The sequence below is a fragment of the Eptatretus burgeri genome, chromosome 3 (genome assembly GCF_056783735.1).
Source record: "Eptatretus burgeri isolate ZD-2024b chromosome 3, Ebu_testis_v1, whole genome shotgun sequence".
In the NCBI taxonomy this organism is placed as follows: Eukaryota; Metazoa; Chordata; class Myxini; order Myxiniformes; family Myxinidae; genus Eptatretus; species Eptatretus burgeri.
Window position 1 is genome coordinate 95,643,348 of NC_140963.1, and position 14,450 is coordinate 95,657,797.

General features: G+C 41.7%; 1 long non-coding RNA gene across 5 annotated transcripts in view; it reads right to left on the reverse strand.

The window, feature by feature from the left end:
* Positions 1-14,248, reverse strand: part of LOC147030490 (uncharacterized) — a 53,812-nt gene extending 39,564 nt beyond the window's left edge. For 4 of the 5 annotated variants that reach the window (XR_015056395.1, XR_015056392.1, XR_015056396.1 and 1 more), the window contains exons 1-3: positions 14,001-14,248; positions 1,588-1,697; positions 1,059-1,244 (exon numbers count right to left, since the gene is read on the reverse strand). This is a non-coding gene — a long non-coding RNA (uncharacterized LOC147030490). Of the gene's footprint in view, positions 1-1,058; positions 1,245-1,587; positions 1,698-13,767 lie in introns of all 5 variants that reach the window. The other variant, XR_015056394.1, reaches the window with a different exon arrangement.
* Positions 14,249-14,450: the final 202 nt, after the last annotated feature.

Here is a 14,450-nt window from a genome sequence, read left to right on the forward strand (position 1 = left end):
GCCACTTCACCGATGACGTAATAACCAACTCACCCTTATTCCCTATGCAGAGTAAGTAGCTGCCGAATGCAGAGTTTCAATTATTTACATGGTGTGGTTTATGAGATACAGAGGTCCAAATATTTTCCGTTTTTCTAACATGGCGACCACACCACGTTACCTATGACATCATAATTACCATTAAAAAAAAATTCTGTATGAGGAGTCGCACCAATGGAGAAAATTCCGTGTCAATTGGATAAGCGGTTGCAGAGAAAAGGCACATGGACGTACGTACGATGATAGCGATATGGACATATGGGCGGATCGACAACCCGAAAACACAATGCCACTGGAGGCAAAACCTTGTGCTTCTTCTTCGTTATGGGAGATGCTAATGATGTTGAGAGCTTCACCACTCCTGGTGGTGCCCTTCAAAGAAACTAGCACAGCATCCGGGAGTGATAAGTGTGAAGTAGGGGCATGGACCCACATTGGAGAACAGAACAACGTTGAGCTGCAGACAAAGGCCTTGTGAGCTGCGAGTTTAAACTGACCACGGAAGGATTTGGCATGACAGAGAATGGCAAATCTGTGGCTGGATTTAGAGGTCAGGTTTGAGATATAGTCTGCACAGTATATGCTGTGGCTGAGAGTGAGGCCAAGAAGTTTGAAAGATTGAACTTCTTCCAGTGGATAATGGTGGGCAGTGATAGGTTGGTTCGTTTAACAATCTTTTTGGAGAGACCGTGAGAATGCAAAATTTTCCTCATTGCAAGACTTGTTCCAATGTTGTTGACAGTGATAATTGAGGTGTTTGCATTTAGGCAGTGTATGGTTTGGAAAGTGCTAAAAGGCAAAGGATGGGAAAAAAATTACTTATTCATTTTGTAATTTTAAACTCTTGGGGGGGGGGGGACAAAAAGTCTCATTTTGTTAACCACAGAATAAAGAGAAGCACCATGTGACCAACCAAACCCAATGGTATGCATTGTTATTGAATCTCCAAACAAGCATATGATTATCCATTTAACTACAAACATTTGACACATGTCATGATAACGTGATCAAAGACTTACTTCTTATTCTTCTTCTTTTACACCCCATTTATTCCTTCCTTTTTGTATGGTCATATGAAGGGAACAGTTCTGGCTCTGGATCCGGCTGGCCCCACATGGCATTCAACTGGCAGTAACTGGAAATTTGTTCATGGTGCCGGCGATACCTCGCCTACCGTTCACAAAAGACACCGTGGATGATTCACCCTGCATGGAAACATCAAGGTAACAGCTTATAGTGTCGACATTCAATCCAAGACTCGGAAGTTGAAAAGCAACTGTATACATACTTCTATAGCCTTGGCTATCCTGCTAGTCTATGGTCAAGGACTTACTGTACTGTATGAATACATCACAAAGATAAAATAGCTCATTTGGCATTGTACTTAAGGCAACAGGATTCAAACAATCAATTTTCAACTCAAAAGAATAGCAACTGCATGACATGGAAAAAGAAATGTTGCTCATTGAGAGAGAAAAAAACAACAAATGAGCTGATGCATGCACTGGTGAGGTTTAAACATTACTACGGAGAGATAAAAAAACCCACCTGCAAATAAACACTCGTGATTTACGAGCTGTCTTGAGGGAGATATTTATGAGCAGTCTTGAGATGAAACTTGTTCCAGTTCACTGGCTGTTGAATTCACAGCTAAATACCTGGAAGAAAAGACAAAAACAATCAAGTTTAGAAAGAAACTAGCACATTACGTGGAAGGTGATTGTGTCAACGTGACCAGTATCTCGCGCGCGCACGCACGCACGCACGCACGCACGCACGCACGCACGCACGCACGCACGCACGCACGCACGCACGCACGCACGCACACACACACACACACACACACACACACACACACACACACACACACACACACACACACACACAATAAATCGACAAAATAACCTCAACCCCCCCCTCCCAATTCTCTCCAATCTTTGCTCTAACTGCACCCTCACCCAACCCAAATCATCAAACTCCCCCTTCCAAAGGTGTTCAAGCTTTACTCTCACCCTCCTCCTGCTCACAAAAGCAAATGGGCATTCCCACGTCGAAACAGTGGAATATGTAATGCTTTCTGCTCCCCTATCATTCGATCACCAGCTTCACAGAAACCGATCACAATTTCAAGAGAAAATAGTCGAAAGTACGAACAAACCTGTGTAACCGCCGCAATGAAAAAAGGGTTCTAATGGGTATTTCTAAAGTGTTCGAAAGGGTGATTCAAAAGGGTTATAAAAGGTAATTCTAACGTTTTAAAGTGTAAATCTAAAGTGAAATTCTACAAAGTTCTAAAGGGTAATACTAATAGGTTTGAAAGGATAATTCTGAAGGGTAATGCTAACGTTTTAAAGTATAGATCTGAAGTGAAATTCCACAAAATTCTAAAAGGTAATACTAAAAGGTTCTAAAGGGTAATTCTTAAGAGTTCTAAAGGGTAATGCTAAAGGGTTCTAAAGGGTGATTCTAAAGGATTCTCAAGGGTAATACTAAAAGGGTCTAAAGGGTAATTCTAAAGAGTTCTAAAGGGTAATGCTAAAGGGTTCTAAAGGGTGATTATAAAAGGTACTAAAGGGTAATACTAAAAGGTTCTAAAGGGTAATTCTAACGTTTTAATGTGTAAATCTAGAGTGAAATTCCACAAAGTTCAAAAGGGTATTTCTGAAAGGTTCTAAAGGGTAATGCTTAAGGGTTCTAAAGGGTAATTCCAATGTATTAATGTGTATATCTAAAGTGAAATTCCACAAAGTTCCAAAGGGTAATACTAAAAGGTTCCAAAGGGTAATTCCAAAGGGTTCTAAAGGGTAATTCTAAAGGTTTTGAAAGGGTAATTCTAAAGGGTAATTCGAAAGGGTTTGAAAGGTTCATTCTTAAGGGTTTGAAAGGGTAATTCTGAAGGGTTCTAAAGGGTAATTCTTAAAGGTAATTCTAAAGGGTTCCAAAGGGTTCCAAAGGGTAATACTAAAAGGTTCCAAAGGGTAATTCTGAAGGGTTCGAAAGGGTGATCCTAAAGGGTTCGAAAGGGTAATTCTAACGTTTTAACGTGAAAATCTAAAGTGAAATTTCACAAAGTTCTAAAGGGTAATACTAAAGGGTTCTAAAAGGTTATTCTAAAGGGTTCTAAAGGGTAATTCTAAAGGGTTTGAAATGGTAATTCTAAAGGGTTCTAAGGGGTAATACTAAAAGGTTCTAAAGGGCAATTCTAAAGGGTTCAAAAGGGTGATTCTAGAGGGTTCAAAAGGGTAATTCTAAAGGGTAATTCTAACGTTTTAAAGTGTAAATCTAAAGTGAAATTCCACAATGTTGTAAAGGGTAATACTAAAGGGTTCTAAAAGGTTATTCTAAAGGGTTCTAAAGGGCAATTCTAAAGGGTTTGAAATGGTAATTCTAAAGGGTTCTAAGGGGTAATACTAAAAGGTTCTAAAGGGCAATTCTAAAGGGTTCAAAAGGGTGATTCTAGAGGGTTCGAAAGGGTAATTCTAAAGGGTAATTCTAACGTTTTAAAGTGTAAATCTAAAGTGAAATTCCACAATGTTGTAAAGGGTAATACTAAAAGGTTCTATTGGGGAATTCTAAAGGCTAATTCTGAAAGGTTTGAAAGGGTAATCCGAAAGGGTTTGAAAGGGTCATTACCCTCACCGAAGAAGAGGACGTTGCATTTGGGTCTGTTTGTTACTTACGAAATCTAAAGATTTCGTAAGTATATTGATGAGTTCTGTCATCTGTTTGTGTGTTTGTTTGTGTGTGTTTGTGTGTTTGTTTGTAGGCACGATGACTCGAGAACGGAAGAAGCTACCAATGTCAAATTACACCACGTGATTCAGGAGGGTGATGACTAGCGCTGATTAGATTTTGGTCAAAAATCGGTCAAAGGTCAAGGTCACAATGAGGTCAAACATTCGATTTTTGATGGTTTGGTACAGAATCATCGTAGAAACTTCTGGTTTGCGTCGCTACCTTCTCCAGAGACAGCTTTTATTAGACAAGGTCAGAGGTCAAGTTGACGATTTCGTAAGTACCAGTCTATGACTGCTTGTTAGATTTCGTAAGTATGTTGATGACTTCCGTCCTCTGTTTGTTTGTTTGTTTGTGTGTTTGTGTGTTTGTTTGTAGGCACGATAACTCGAGAACGGAAGAAGCTACCAATGTCAAATTACACCACGTGATTCAGGAGGGTGATGGCGAGCGCTGATTAGATTTTGGTCAAAATCGGTCAAAGGTCAAGGTCACAGTGAGGTCAAACATAATTCCGTAAATTCATGTGGAGAAATGGAGTATTTTTGCTTCGCTCTACGTTACAAGTTTGTTTAAACTTCGATTTTAATTTTGTCCAGTTTTGCGATCACTTAGGACGCTTAAAACTCGGTTGTCGAAATTCTGGTAAAAAAAAAAATCGGATGTTTTGGAGACGTTTTAAGATTGTATAAAAAATATTTTACTCGCCGCGTCACGGGTAGTCACGTGGTGCAGCGCGCTCGAGCAGACACCTCGTTGATCATGTAAAGGTTTTCCGTGTGCGCGCTGACGGTGTTTTCGATAAAGATGGTGTTTAAAAGTCATTTTTTTATTCCAATAAAGGTTATCGTCGCATGCCTGACTCACCCAGCCATCGGATTATGTAAAGATTGTTGGTGGATGGCCGAATATTAAGGTTTTGTGACTTTGATAAAATAATATTAAATAATTGCGTCGAGAAATAGAGATTTTTGCTTCGGTCGACATTACGATTTTTGATGGTTTGGTACAGAATCATGTAAGAAACTTCTGGTTTGCGTCTCTACCTTATCGAGAGACAGCTTTTATTAGACAAGGTGAGAGGTCAAGTTGACGATTTCGTAAGTACCGGTCTGTGACTGCTTGTTTGTTTGTCGGCACAGAACTTTCGTGTTTATATTTGCAACCGCTTGTCGGATTGAGACAAAATTTTCACCATAGGTGTGACTACTCATGTATAATGTTTCATTGATAGTTATGACATCATAGGTCACGTGGTGTGGCAGCCATTTTTGAAAAATGGAAAAACTTTGGACCTCTGTATCTCTGAAACCGCACCAATGAAAAAATTGACACTTGGCACATGGCAAGTACTCCTCATGGGAAATGTGTTTTTTATGACGTCATATGTGCATTCCTTATGATGTCATAATTGCATATGGAGAACACTACATATGATCAGTATGAAAATAGTCATCTCGGGATAAAATGGTCCCCAGAAAAATGGTGATGACATCATCGATCATGTGATTTGGCAGCCATATTGTATTTTATTTTAAAAACCTTCAAAAATCTTCACTGAAGTGGTGGAACAGATCGAGGCAAAACTTTACACGTATGACCAATTATCCAGAAAGAACAAAAGTTTCACACATTTGATGTCATAGGTCACATGGTTTAGCAGCCATATTGGATTGAAGAAAAAATATTAAATAAATGCCTTTTCTGAAGCTGCTTTAATCAATTGACAAGAAACTTCAAAATTATGATCGAGTGTTGATGCGGAATAAATGTTTTAAATTTCAACTTAATCAGACACATGGTCTGGCAGCCAGGATTATTTGATTTTTTTTGATCTGGGCTTTATTTTATTTAAAAAAAGGCTCGTTTAGCTGTGTCTGGATGTGTTTGAGGGTCAAGGAGTAGCAGCTGAAATGCAAATCTTATCCAGGTTCTTCCTGATGACTATATCTTTGCTTTTTGCTTGTTTGGGTTCCTTCTGATAATTGCAATGCAGGACTGTACCTATGTGGTCTTCCATTTAATTTGACTTGAATTCATTTTATTCCCATTCTAAATTCAATCGCATAATAATGAAAAACGTCATGGATTAGGGTCAGGTGTCCAATCAAAGCGGGGTTGCATCAAAGCGGGACGTTTTGGTACATGGTCATCATTGCCAGCAGTTATTAAGTGGAAGTTCTAATTATGTCTCTTATTAATTGCATAACACACCACTCCACAAATACCACACAAAATACACCACACACAACTGCACAAATACCGCCCAAAAGAAGTTCTGGTGAGGGTCTGAAATCTCTGATTTCTCTTTCTGGTTTGTTTATTTGTTTGTCTGCACAGAACTTGTGTTTTTCTCCGCAACCGCTTCTCGGATTGAGATGAAATTTTCGCCATAAGAGCGACTATTCATGAAGAATGTTTTAATAATTATGACATCGTAGGTCACGTGGTGTGGCAGCCTCGTTGGAAAAACCGAAAACTTTTGACCTCTGTATCTCTGAAACCGCACCAAGAAAAAAATTGAAACTTGACACATAGCAAGTACTCCTCATGGGGAATGAATGTGATGTTTTATGACATCATACATGCCTTCGTTATGGCGTCATAATTGCACATGTAGAATGCTACATCTGATAAGTATGAAAAATTTTGAGGGGGAAAAAAAAAGATGATGTCATCGGTCATGCGATTAGTCATCCATGTTTTTTATTTTATAAAAACCTTCAAAAATCTTCTCTGAAACGGCTGAACAAATTGAGGCAAACTTTACCCATATGACCACCTATCCATGAGAAATAAAAGGTTCACACCTATGACATCATATGTCACATGGTTTGGTCGCCATATTGTATTTACTCAAAAACCTAAAAAAAAAAAAAATCTTCTCCAGAACGGCTGGACAGATCGAGGGGAAACCACAGAAATGTTCCCCAAGCATTGGGGTATACCAGGGTGCTCACATGGTTTGGCAGACATATTGGACTGAAGGAAAATATTTTAAATTTTTTTCTCTCTGAAACTGCTGCATCAATCAATGTGATACTTCAAAATTAAGATCTATTAGTGATGGGGAATACAAGTTTTAAATGTCACCTTGATCAGACACATGGTCTGGCAGCCAGAATTATTTAATATTTTGATCTGTTTTTTTATTTTTTGAATAATGCTCACTTGGCTGTGTCTGGATGGGGTTGAGGGTAGAGGAGTAGTAGCTGAAATGTGAATCCGATCCAGGTTCTTCCTGATGACTTCATCTTTGCATTTTTCTTGTCCAGGTTCCTTCTGATTACTCCAATGCAGGACTGTATCTATTTGGTCTTCCATTTGATTTGAATTGAATTAATTTTAATCCCATGCTAAATTCAATTGAATAATAATAATAATAATCGTGGGTTCAAGTCAAGTATCTGATCAAAGCAGGACGTCTTGGTACCCGGTCATCACTGCCAGCAGTTATAAAGTGGAACTTCTAGCTATGTCTCTTATTAATTACGTAACACACCAGTACACAAATGCCACACAAAATACACCGCACAAAACTACACAAAAGAAGTCTTGGTGAGGGTCTGCAATCTCTTGATTGCTCTTTTTCTTGTTCTAAAGTGTAATTCTAAAATTCTACAGGGTTCGAAAGGGTAATTCTAAAGGGTTTGAAAGTGTAAGGATTCTAAAGGGTAATTCTAAAGAGTTCTCAAGGGTAATTCTAATGGGTTCTAAAGGGTTATCAAGGGTAATTCAAAAGAGTTCTCAAGGGTAATTCTAATGGGTTCTAAAGAGTAATTCCAAAGAGTTATCAAGGGTAATTCAAAAGAGTTCTCAAGGGTAATTCTAATGGGTTCTAAAGAGTAATTCCAAAGAGTTATCAAGGGTAATTCAAAAGAGTTCTCAAGGGTAATTCTAAAGCAGGGGTTCCCAACCTTTTTTTTTTACTGGGGTACCATTTCACATGTTCGTGGTTCCACCGAGTACCACTGTACCAAAATTCACCTAAAATAGTGTTTATTTGCGATACAGATACGACAATGGGGAGTTAAACAATACTAACAATTCACAACTATGACATTGAGCAATCTGATCTGAACAAAAGAATGATACAGTAAGTACCTATTTGATTGTGTAAAATGTCCAATCAATGGGATGGTTGAGCCTGCTTCTTGCTCACAAGCAGGTCGATGTCAGGCTTTGTTTTGGATAAAACGCACCGAACATCATGTTAAACATCCAGTAGGGATCTTTGTTTTGTTTTTGGAATAACGACTGACGAGAACCGAGCTTCACACAGCCATGTCGATGGGAATACTATGAGCGAATGAACAGCCAGGGCAGCTAGCTTAGGGTAAGACCCCAACATTCCACACCAGAAGTCCGCAAGATTCATCTCGTCGAACTGATCTCGGGCTGTGGAGTCGTTCTGGAGATCAATCAAGCTTTCCTGCAGTCCTGTTCCAGGTGGCAAATCCAATGCATTCATGTGAAATGGGTTGCGAATCATTTTCAGATCCAGTTCCTTGAGATCCGGAAAATAGGAATTTAATTCCTCATCCAAATAAGCGAGGTGATCTTTTACCAGTTGTATGAACTCCCTTGGGGGATTCTTTCCACGCTTCTGAAGAATATCGGCCGTGCAAGAAAACATGACCATCACTCCCGCTTCGACATTCGTCTTCCACAGACGGAGTTTTTCCTGAAATCCCTTGACTTTGTCTATGAAGTCAATGATAGTCGCGCCAGTCCCTTGAAGAGACTTGTTCATGGCGTTTAACTGAGAGAAAATGTCGACCAAATAAGCCAGGTGCAATGCCCAGTCGGGGTCGTTCAAAACAGCGACAAAATCGACAGTCTTTGGTTTTTCCATCGTTTTCGAAGAATTCACGAATCTCAGCTCGCAGTTCAAACACGCGCTCCGCCATATTTCCACGGGATAACCATCTCACCTCAGTGTGGAATAAGAGAACTTTATGGTCGGAGACGAAATCCTCGCAAAGTTTCTTGAAAAGTCGCGAATTGAGAGCCTGGGAATTCACATGGTTCACACTTTTGATCATGGTTGAGAGAACGTCAGTCAATGGCTTGGGGAGCGCCTTGGCTGCGAGTGCGTGGTGGTGGATCGTACAGTGTAGGCCGCGCACTTCAGGAGCGACTGCCTTCACAAGCGTTTGGGAACCTGATCTGCACCCCAACATAGCTGGAGCACCATCTGTAGTACAGCCTTTCAGATCAACCCATGACAGCCCAACTTGATCAAAGACGGAAGACACCTCTTCGAAAATGTCCTTTGCTTTCGTTGTGGTTTTATGCAGGCGGCAAAATAGTATTTCATCCTTGAACTTGGCTTTATGCACGTACCGAACGGACGCTAACAGTTGGGCACAATTTGCCACGTCAGTCGACTCATCCAGTTGCATAGAAAATCCGCATGGAGACGCCTTGATTTCTGCCACCACCTGGTTACGAATATTGGTTGACATTTCTTCAATGCGCCTCTGAACTGTGTTGTTTGACAACGAAAGAGAATTGAGCTTCTTGACGCTTTGTTCTCCCAGCATGAGACGCCCGATATCCTTTGTGGCGGGAAGGATGAGGCTTTCACCGACGGTGTGAGGTTTTTTTCTGTTCTGCAATTCGAAGTGCAACTAAGTAGGATGCCTTTACGGCTGCCGTGGACTGCTGTTAAAAAATGCCGCTGCCATCGAAGCGTGCTCTTTTCATGGCATTTTCCTTCCGACGAAAAAAAAATCATGGTCCTTGTCACTTTGTTCAGGATGAACAGAAGCAAAATGGCGCTTCAATAGACTTGGCTTCATAGATTGATTGCCGAGAAATTTTCCACAAATCACACACTGTGGAGCTTCTAATTCACCTTTTTGGATGGAAGTGAAGCTCAACTTGAGATAACTCTCCGAATATTTTCGCATTGACATGATGCTGGTGAACGATAACAGTAACAATAAGCTGGGCAATAAGCAATGATGACAGTGTGGCGTGTAGAGACAAAACGAATAATAAGCCTTGTGCACAATGGCCGATAACTAACAGCTGTCAGTGTACAGCCGCTTTCGATATAAATTTAATTATTGTGCACAAGCTGTATGAGAGAGAGAAGTAAAATAAAAACTGCGTTAAAAAAAAGCACGCTGCCGCGTACCATGCAGCGTACCACCGAGAAAGTCCAAATGTACCACCTGTGGTACGCGTACCACAGGTTGGGAACCCCTGTTCTAAAGGGTCCTAAACTGTAATTATAAAGGGTTCTAAAGGGTAATTCTAAGGAGATCTCAAGGGTAATTCTAAACTTAGAAATTCTAAACTTAAAGCTGCCAACTTCTCAGAGCAACTCTGAATGCGTGCAGAGGCCTGTGGGTTAATTCCCTTACTCTCATTGAACAGGGATTGCAATGGTTTGTGGTCGGTTACAAGTTCAAATTGTCGACAGAAGAGATACTGATGCATCTTTGTTACACCAAAAATTCATGCGAGAACTTCTTTTTCAACCATGGAGAAGTTACGCCCCGCTGCTGACAAAGTGCGTGATGCATTGGCTGCAGGCCGTAGTATGCCGTCATTAAGGCCCTGTCACACCTTGACGGTTTAGCCAGCGTATGGCAAGGTATCAAAATGTATGCAAAACGCTGGCGTACGCTGAACTATTGATGTTTTTTCCAGTTTTGGACGTATTCATAACGAGTTGGATGTATGCATAACGTATTAGTAACGTAAACAGAACGTTTCAATAACATATAGATAACTTATACCAACGAATGCTGAGCGTGTTGTCGGCGTTCACCACCTATGCCCAACGATAGTCTAACTTATGCAAAGCGCGGCAGCGTATCGCCAACGATCACATGGCGTAGCCTATTAAAAGGCTGCGGCTCGACGATTCAAATCATAACCGCACTAGACATCGAAGTGTCAAGCCGCTGTCACACCTTGACTTTTTCGCCAGCGTATGCCGACGTATGAAAAATTTGCCGAATACGCTGGCACACGTCGAATACGTTATGGGTAAGTTTTGTGTACGTTAAGAGCACGCTGAAGCACACTGAAGCACACTGAAGCACGCTGGCATACGTCGTAGTACACCGAGTACGTCGACAAATTTTCAGCATGTTGAAAATTTTTCGACGTATCCAGCGTATGACTCACATGTTCCGCATATGCTGGCATAAGTTGTAGGCACGTTACGCAATCGTTGACACACGTTACTTGTAAGTTATTCATAAGTCAAAACACGTCGAGGTAATGTTTAGCATATCCGAAACTTAATTTCTAACCTATGAGTAACGTGCTTTGAACCTATGTGTAACGTATCTCCAACGCATATTGACGTATGTAGACATATTTGATTGACATCTTCCGGACGACCACAGAACTTACTGAACGTGTTTCTAACTTACAGCTACCGTATAATGGCGTATTGGCAGGGTTTAGGGGAATTGGTATATAAAAATGGGCTTCACAGGAGGAACCCGTCAGTCTTCCAGACTCCATGTTTTTTTTTTGGTTTTTTTTTTCTTCGGCATGACGGTGATGTTGACACTTTGATTTCTAGTGCTGTTATGATTTAAATCGTTGAGCGGCAGCCTATTAATTATATTATATTGTAATCGCACGAGAAATTGAAGTGTCAACATCACCGTCATGCCGAAGAAAAAAAAAACAAAAAAAAACTATGGAGTCTGGAACACTGACGCTAAACATTACCTCGACGTGTTTCGACTTATGAGTAACTTACAAGTAACGTGTGTGGACGTGTGTCAACGATCGCGTAACGTGCCTACAACTTATGCCAGCGTATGCAGAACGTGTGAGTCATACGCTGGCATACATCGAAAAATTTCAAGCATGGAAAATTTGTCTAACAGCTCGGCGTACTACCATGTATGCTAGTGTACTACGACGTATGCCAGCGTGCTCTTAACGTATACAAACCTTACCCATACGTATTCGACGTGTGCCAGCGTTTTAGACAAATTTTTCATATGTCGGCATACGCTGGCTAAATCATCAAGGTGTGACAGGGCCTTTACGTTGCTGTAACACACAGCCAATGCATCACAGCTGAGAACCAATTGTTTAGCAGTTTCATAGTACACCAACACTTTAGATGAACACAGCAACCGTTTTGCCTCAGCAAACACCTGACGACACTGCGTACACCATCGCTATTCAACACCTTAACGAAGGAGTTTGTGGAGAGGCTCAAGGACGGTGCTCAGATTCGGAAGAAAGAAACAGTAATAGTTCAACATACCCAGGAAAGCTTTGACCTCGGTCGTGTTCGCAGTAGTCTGAGCATCCTTGATAGCTTCCGTCTTGGATGCGCTGGGCCTGATGCCATCAGCACTGACAATACGACCGAGAAATTCCACTTGGGGGTAACATAAATCGACATTTGTCACGTTTCACCTTAACACCGGCTTCAACAAGACGTTTGAGAACAGCCTCAAGGTTACACAAATGTTCAGCATCATTGCGGCCGGTGATCAACACATCATCTTGAAACACCACGATATTTGGAATTGTTTTCAGCAGATTTTCCATATTACGTTGAAATATAGCAGCGGCCGATTTGATTCCGAAAGGACAGCGGTTATAAACAAACAACCCCTTGTGAGTGTGACATGTGTACTTCTTGGAGTCTTCATCAAGCAATATCTGAGTATAAAGGCTCTGTCACACCTTGATGTTTTAGCCAGCGTATGGCAAGGTCTCAAAATGTATGTAAAACGCTGGCGTACGCTGAACTATTGTTGTTTTTTAAAAAGTTTTGGCCATATAATAATGTGCTGGACGTACGCATAATGTATTAGTAACGTACACAGAACGTTTCAATCACATATCGATAACTTATACCAACGAATGCTGAGCGTGTTGTTGGCGTTCACAACCTACGCCCAACGATAATGTAACTTATGCATAGCGCAGCAGCGTATCACTGACGATCACGTGGTGTAGGCTATTCATAGGCTGCGGCTCGACGATTCAAATCATAACTGCACCAGACATCGAAGTGTGAAGCTGCTGTCACACCTTGACGTTTTAGCCAGCGTATGCCGACGTATGAAAAATTTGCCGAACCAAGCTGGCACACGTCGAATACGTTATGGGTAAGTTTGTATACGTTAAGAGCATGCTGGCATACGTCGTCATACGCCGATAAATTTTCAGCATGTTGAAAATTTTGCGACGTACTAGGCGTATGACACACGTTCCGCATACGCTGGCCATAAGTTGTAGGCACGTTACACAATCGTTGACACACGTTACTCGTAAGTCGAAACACGTCAAGGTAATGGTTAGCGTCAGTGTTCCAGACTCCCTGGTTTTTTTTTGGTTTTTTTTTTCTTCGGTATGACGGTGATGTTGACACTTCGATTTCTCGTGCGGTTATGATTTAAATCGTTGAGCGGCAGCCTATTAATTATATTATAACCACACTAGAAATCGAAGTGTCAACATCACCGTCATACCGAAGAAAAAAAAAAAACAAAAACAAAAAAAAACAGGGAGTCTGGAACACTGAAGCTAACCATTACCTTGACGTGCTTCGACTTATGAGTTACTTACAAGTAACGTGTGTGGACTGTGGATGTGTGTCAACAATCGCATAACGTGCCTACAACTTATGCCAGCGTATGCAGAACGTGTGAGTCATACGCTGGCATACGTCGAAAAATTTCAAGCATGGAAAATTTGTGTAACAGCTCGGCGTACTACGACGTATGCCAGCATGCTCTTAACGCATACAAACTTACCCATAACGTACTCGACGTGTACCGGCGTTTTAGCCCAATTTTGCATACGTCAGGCATACGTTGGCTAAATCGTCAAGGTGTGACAGGGCCTTAACAGGCAGCCCCTCATCCGTCGTCATGCAGACAGTTGCGAACGACACAGCTTTAGTCAGATCGAGATCGGGAACAACCAACAATTTCCGAAGGATCGTCTCCTTATTGATGCCAACAACGAAAACATCTCTCAACATCTCACCCAACGTGGCACCGAATTCACAATGTTCAGCCAATCTGCGAAGGTCAGCAACAAACTCGGACACCGACCGACCTTCCTTCCTCCCGTGAGTGTAGAACTCGGACCGGGACACGATTTTCCCGGGTTTCGGATTGTAGTATCTGGTCACAATCTCGATCAGTTCATCGAAGGTTTTGTCCTTCGGTTTATCGGGAGTAACCAGATCCTTCATCAGGGACACATTGCTGTTTTACCTCACACTGAGAGCAGAACGGCCCGGCTTCGATCAGCATCTCCTGCCGCCGCCATCTTGTTAGCGATGAAGTATTGTCCCAATCAATCAGCAAAGTCTTCCCAGTCCTCGTCAGTCTGGTATTCCACCAGAATCCCACGGACACCATAGTGAGCAATGCCGACTTGGCAAAGCAGTAAACTCGTCGCCGATTGTGGCGGATCCGAAGGATTGCCGGTGAAAGGCCAGACACCACAAAAGTCGAAGCTCCACGATTATGACCCAGGGAGACGCACACTGCGCATGCGCGTGGCGGGAGCTTCACAGAACGTGACGGTGAATTAACCAACCCTTGCACAACACTCCCCATAATCCGGGGCTTGGCCCTCGGGTACCCACTGTGGTGTTGAACAGAGGAAGGTTAAACCCCAACCAATCGCCTTCCTGGGCGTCATCTCACCAGGTTTTGGTT